The sequence below is a fragment of the Oncorhynchus clarkii genome, chromosome 5, assembly GCF_045791955.1.
Source record: "Oncorhynchus clarkii lewisi isolate Uvic-CL-2024 chromosome 5, UVic_Ocla_1.0, whole genome shotgun sequence".
NCBI classification, from domain to species: Eukaryota; Metazoa; Chordata; class Actinopteri; order Salmoniformes; family Salmonidae; genus Oncorhynchus; species Oncorhynchus clarkii.
In genome coordinates, this window is record NC_092151.1 from 20,339,107 (window position 1) to 20,346,531 (window position 7,425).

A 7,425-nucleotide genomic window follows, 5' to 3' on the forward strand; every position below is an offset into this window, starting at 1 on the left:
TTGTGGTGGTTATATGAATCTGAATTCCACTTGCTTTCTACGTTGTGTCCATAATTTATTTTAACACCAATTCATAAATACATCCAAAGCATCCAAAGTCCCCAAATAAATTTTTATATATCTTTTTGTACTTTTACCCCTTTTCCTCCCCAATTCTTTGTGATATCCAATTGGTAGTTACGGTCTTGTCCCATCGCTGCAACTTCCGTACAGACTCTGGTGAGGCGAAGGTTGAGAGCCATGCGTCCTCCACACTGCTCGCTTAACCCGGAAGGCCAACCGAACCAATGTGTCGGAGGAAACACTGTCCTGCTGGCAAAGTCAACTTGCAGGCGCTCGGCCCGCCACAGGGAGACACTAGTGCGCGATGGGACAAGGAAATCCCGGCCAGCCAAACCCGGATGACGCTGGGCCATTTGTGTCCTGCCTCATTGGTCTTCCGGTCACGGCCGGCTGTAACACAGCCTGGGATCGAACCTGGGTCTGTAGTACCGCCTTAAGCACTGCGATGCAGTGCCTCATGCCTTACTGCTGTGCCACTCGGGAGGCCCCCCAAAGAACCTTTGGTTAGAGGGAGAGCCCTCTGGGACTGACATGATTTATGGTAAACAGAGACCTCTGGGACTGACATGACATGATTTATGGTAAACGGCTTAAAGAGCAAAAATACAAAACATGTAATAAACGTTTTCTGAATTCTAATTACAAAGAAACAATAAATGCAATACCCACGTGTAGCCATCTGAAATGACCACACATACATAGCATGTGTATAGGAAATACCAGAATTGGGGTCAATTCCATTTCTATTATTGACAATTCAATAATAGAAAATTACTTATTGAAAAACTATTTTAATTCTTCAATTCGGATTTCATTGAACACTAGTAAAGAGAAGGAAGTTCATTCGCATCAGTGGAGGTGCAGAGTAATGCAGTCATAACATTACTGTGTCGTGTTTAGGAGGGAATGCACATTGTATTAATTTGACAGGTTTTCTAACCAGGCAAACTCCGATGTTGGCTCACTTTAAGAGTAATGGTGCTGCTGATAGGTTCCTCATCTGGATTGTATTCATTAGTGTGCACTGTTTCAAAACGTAGCTAAATGTTTTCCAACAGAATACAAAAACAAGTGTTTCTTATTGGATAAGTTCAGATTGTCCCCTCCTGTTTCAGTCCGTTTTCTTCCGTTTGGGGCCTGATAGTGGACACTTCGGCTGCATCTCATTCTACAGTGGCTTCCTCAGTTTGTTTCCCCTCCATCTGCACTGATCTGGAAACTGGTGATGTCATAGGTGAATTTTATTTGCTTTCACGTTGACATGGAATCCTAGGATTTGCTAGCCTTGCCCCCTCGGCTCCTCACTCCGGTGTAGCAAAAACTCTTCAAGTGGTTCTTGCCTCAGAAGTCCTTCTAGGAAGAGAAGGGAGGGATGGATGAAGAGAAGGGAGGAATGGATGGAAGGAGGGATGAGACAAGGTTAGATCAGTGTATTCATTACACTTTGAAATGTAAATGCCTGCTTACCGTTTGCTGCACCCAGTGTGAAATAAATAACCATGAGAAAAAAAGTGAATGGAATGTCGGCAAACGGCTTGCTACTCCCCAGTGTGGTCTTTGTTGAGCTAGGTTAGGGTTACGGCTAGGGTTAAAGGGTTATGTCTGGGTTAGAGTTAGTTAGGACGGAGCCTTACCTTGATGGTTGTCTTGACGACCCCGTCAGGTTTGGGCTTCTCTCTCCTCCTGCCTGACATTGGGTTGGCTCTCCCGTCAGCGTCGGAGGGACTGAAACGGACAATAAGAAATTGTTTAAATTCACCATAAATCTGAGTGTAAGGTTGAAATATTATAGAAGAGGTCTCTAAGCAGTGTGTGTCTTACTAAGGTATTTCAGGATGTTTTTTAGGTGTGGTTGATGACGGCAGGGTGCAGGTCTTTAACGTTGTCCTCAAAGTATGTTTGAGTGACAGAACAACGGACCAATCAGTTAAGGGAGAAGAAAGAGAAACAGAAGGGAGAGAAACAGAGGAGAGAGAAGCCCAATCACCTTGAGTGAATGGGCACACAATCCAAACTCATATACTACCAGGTGTGAGGTGAACAGGTATGCTATGATATCACAGAGGTGTGTGTACGTACCCGATTAGCAGTATCTGAAGCCCTCGATCTCCATCTTAAACCCATACGGCTTCAAAACCCACTCAGCGTTATCTGAGAGACAGAGAGAGATGCTAGGTCAAACAGTCTATATCAATTAGATCCACACAGATGCTAGGTCAGTTAAACAGTCTATATCAATTAGATCCACACAGATGCTAGGTCAAACAGTCTACATCAATTAGATCCACACAGATGCTAGGTCAAACAGTCTACATCAATTAGATCCACACAGATGCTAGGTCAAACAGTCTACATCAATTAGATCCACACAGATGCTAGGTCAGTTAAACAGTCTATATCAATTAGATCCACACAGATGCTAGGTCAGTTAAACAGTCTATATCAATTAGATCCACACAGATGCTAGGTCAGTTAAACAGTCTATATCAATTAGATCCACACAGATGCTAGGTCAGTTAAACAGTCTATATCAATTAGATCCACACAGATGCTAGGTCAGTTAAACAGTCTATATCAATTAGATCCACACAGATGCTAGGTCAGTTAAACAGTCTATATCAATTAGATCCACACAGATGCTAGGTCAGTTAAACAGTCTATATCAATTAGATCCACACAGATGCTAGGTCAGTTAAACAGTCTATATCAATTAGATCCACACAGATGCTAGGTCAGTTAAACAGTCTATATCAATTAGATCCACACAGATGCTAGGTCAGTTAAACAGTCTATATCAATTAGATCCACACAGATGCTAGGTCAGTTAAACAGTCTACATCAGTGGTTCCGAAACGTTTTATAGTCCCTACCCGTTCAAACATTCAACCTCTAGCACCAGGGTCAGCGCTATCTCAAATGTTGTTTTTTTACCATCATTGTAAGCCTGCCACACACACACTGTACGATATATTTATTAAACATAAGAATGAGTGTGAGTTTTGTTACAACCTGGCTCGTGGGAATTGACAAAGAGCTCTTATAGGACCAGGGCACAAATAATAACCATCTTACATATAAAACCTTATTTGTTCATCGGAAATTGTGAATATCTCACCACAGTTTGAGAAGGGTGTGCTTGAAAAGATGCACATAACTTTGCAATGTTGGGTTGTATTGGAGAGAGTCTCGGTCTTAAATCATTTTCCATAAACAGTCTGTTCCTGTATTTAGTTTTCATGCTAGTGAGGGCCGAGAATCCACTCTCACATAGGTACCTGGTTGCAAACGTCCGATTTGCCAAGGCAGGATACTCTGAGTGCAGCCCAATCCAGAAATCTGGCAGTGGCTTCTGATTAAAAATTCAATTTTCACAGAACCGCTTGTTGCAATTTCAATGAGGCTCTCTTGTTCAGATATCGGTAAGTAGACTGGAGGCAGGGCATGAAAGGGATAACGAATCCAGTTGTTTGTGTCGTCCGTTTCGGGAAGGTACCTGCATAATTGCGCACCCAACTCACTCAGGTGCTTCACTATATCACATTTGACATTGTCCTTAAGCTTGAGTTCATTTGCAAACAAAAAATCATACAATGATGGAAAGACCTGTGTGTTGTCCTTGTTAATGCAGACAGAGAAGAGCTCCAACTTCTTAATCATAGCCTTAATTTTGTCCCGCACATTAAATATAGTTGGAGAGTCCCTGTAATCCTAGATTCAGATCATTCAGACTAGGAAAAACATCACCCAGATAGGCCAGTCGTGTGAGAAACTCATCATCATGCAAGCGGTCAGACAAGTGAAAATAATGGTCAGTAAAGTCAACTTTAAGCTTGTCTCCAAATTTAAAAAAAGCGTGTCAATACTTTGCCCCTTGATAACCAGCGCACTTCTTTATATTGTAAAAGTGTTACATGGTGGCTGCCCATATCATTGCATAGTGCAGAGAATACACGAGTTCAGGGGCCTTGCTTTAACAAAGTTAACAATTTTCACTGTAGTGTCCAAAACATCTTTCAAGCTGTCAGGCAGCAAGAGCCTCTCGGGGGATGCTGCAGTGTGCCCAAGTGGCATCGGGAGCAACTGCTTTCACTCGAGTTACCACTCCACTATGTCTCCCTGTCATGTCTTTTGCATCATCAGTACAGATACCAACATGAGAAGCAGCTACGTTTGGCTACATACGGACCGTTAGTGGAATTCCCGTGAGAGAGTAACGGTTAATGTGATTGGATGTTAATTATTTGACTAGACTACCTGTAATTGGCATTGTGTTGTTAATTCGCTGAACACTAAATGGTTTAATTTTATTTTGGGCAGTGAAACGAAGCTACTCAGGCGAGAAAAAAACCTCCCAAATGTATAGCCCCATTGGAAAATATAAATGGACTGTTTGAAAATGTGAAGAAAAAAATGTACAAAAAAATGCATTTAAAAAAAAAGTGAATCACATTTTTATCTGGCGGTTTTGTGCGTACCCCAGTTTGGGAATACCTGGTCTACATCAATTAGATCCACACTTAGAGACGCTAGGTCAGTTAAACACACATCAGATAGAAACACCTGTGCCTGTGTGTACATCCTGTGAGTGTGTCCTCCACCTCGGCCAGCAGGGGGAGCTCTGTGTGAGATGAAGGTGAAGGTGTGACTGGGTCGTCTGCTTGCACCATTCTACAGATGGAGAGCGAGGCTGAATTGCTGAGCTTTATCCACCCTCTTATAGAGCTCTGCTCAAATGTAGTGCACTACAGGAGGAATAGGGTGTGATTTGAGACGTAACCTTTGTGTGTTATTTCAGAGTTGCAGCTTGTTTCCATCTCTACGTGAACAATAAAGTTGTATTCTGTTGTGGTGACACTTACCGTCCGACGCAGTGGATGTAGGACTCAACGGTGATGGGGAAGTCAAAGTTGATGAAGTTGGAGACATTCTGGAAGTCGATTCTTCTGGAGACTCCTTACTCCTTAGCTCTGTGGGGGTCAGGGGTGAGGTCAGAGGTGAGGGGTCAATGTACCGTCACCTGGGGTGTATTAACTATGAAGCAAATGTAACAAAACGGGGAGGGACCATACAGAATTTGTCCAATAGAAACTCTTCTTTTCGTTGCAAAATGTTTTCTGTTTGAAGCGTTTTGCAACTGTTTGCTATGGTATGCACTAATGACTACATCCCTGCATTAGTGTAGAGTAGAGGACTTCCCTGGCACAATAGGCAGTCAGCTGGCGGATCATGGCCTGTACCTGCTGCCCCATCTCCTTGGTAGGAAACAGGATAAACACTTTCACATGCAAGGTTCAAGATTTTACTCCAGCTGGCCTTTCTCTCAGTTCGATTTTACTCCAGCTGGCTGTTCTGTCAGTTAGATTTTAGTCCAGCTGGCTGTTCTGTCAGTTAGATTTTACTCCAGCTGGCCGTTCTGTCAGATTTTATTCCAGCTGGCTGTTCTCTCAGTTCGATTTTACTCCAGCTGGCTGTTCTCTCAGTTTGATTTTATTCCAGCTGGCTGTTCTCTCAGTTCGATTTTATTCCAGCTGGCTGTTCTCTCAGTTCGATTTTATTCCCGCTGGCTGTTCTCTCAGTTCGATTTTACTCCCGCTGGCTGTTCTCTCAGTTCGATTTTATTCCCGCTGGCTGTTCTCTCAGTTCGATTTTACTCCAGCTGGCTGTTCTCTCAGTTCGATTTTATTCCAGCTGGCTGTTCTCTCAGTTCGATTTTACTCCAGCTGGCCGTTCTGTCAGTTAGATTTTACTCCAGCTGGCCGTTCTGTCAGTTAGATTTTACTCCAGCTGGCCGTTCTGTCAGTTAGATTTTACTCCAGCTGGCCGTTCTGTCAGTTAGATTTTACTCCAGCTTGCCGTTCTGTCAGTTAGATTTTACTCCAGCTGGCTGTTCTGTCAGTTAGATTTTTCTCCAGCTGGCCGTTCTGTCAGTTAGATTTTACTCCAGCTGGCCGTTCTGTCAGTTAGATTTTACTCCAGCTGGCCGTTCTGTCAGTTACATTTTACTCCAGCTGGCCGTTCTGTCAGTTAGCGCCTGGGTGGGGGGATTAAGTGTCTGAGCAAGCTAGTTAACTAATTAGGAAATTAAATAAGCACAAAAGCCTGAGCATCTCGTTTGTTTATTTCTGAAAGGGCTGTGCTTTCTCCATGACAACTTCTTGAATTTCCTGTAGCAGGGGTGATTGTTTAACCCTTCTGTTGCGTTTGTTTCGGGTAAATTCATTCTGTGTTCCCGAATGAATTTTAAATCCATAATAATACATATTTTATTAACTACTGTTGTGTTAGGTCTTTTTTATCAACTTAAGTTCTTGCGAACATTACAAGTTTTGAACTTCTATTTGCTATTTATGGCCTGTAGGCCTCATTGACCTGAGTTCATACAACTTGTTTTTGAGTAAAAAAAAGCATAATGTATGGATTATTTTTACTATAACAAATACTCAGATGAAACATATTGTGCTATTTATCACAGACTACTTTGTGTCAAAGTTTAACAAGGACTCTCCTCCTCTCTAGTGTCATGATCAAAGATATGATCAACAGCCTCACATACAGTATATCGTTTGGTAATTGTGCTGCCACAGAATGAATTGTGAGCAAGGCCTCAAAAAAGCTTTCTATACCAGAGCTGCAAGAACATTTCTATATATTATTGAAACAATGTTGGAATTGTTTGTGAAAATGCCAACAGGTGTGGTTCCTGTGGGGGAAAGATTCCTGTGGGGGTTGCCATGGAAGCCAAGAAGGGGAGTGAGATGTGTGTGGTGCAAACACACATGCATGTGGGGGTCTGGGAGATGAAGTGTGTCCATCTGATGAATGGGCATGTGCCTGAACTAAATTTTATACACTAATTGTAGTCTCACCCATTCATTTCTAATGACCAGTCATTTTTGACCGGGAACACCACAGTTCCACAGAACACCAAAGTTAAAACACCCCAAATGTAATGAAAATCATCTAAATGTATTTTGTGTGTTCAGATGCCCTGTGTGGACAAAGTCATGGAAGTTTATAACAATCTGATTAAATAAATATTTTTCAGAGAAAACTTGTAAATCGACCCAATTCGACCGGAACACAGCAGGACGGTTAAATAACATCTAGCTAGCTACATACTATGCATCATTTGGTTAATTCCATTTACTCTTGAATATGTAAATTAGTTCAAATTCAGGACGATTGACAGGCAAAGTAAACACATTCACAAGCTAATGTTGGCTAGCTAGGTTAGAGATCCTAGCTGCTTTCAGTGTCTACTGATGTATGGTTCTGTAACCGTTTGATATCACAATTGAGGTCATGCGATTTAACACTTCATTTATCCTCATATTTTCATCGGAGAGAAGATAATCTAAACCC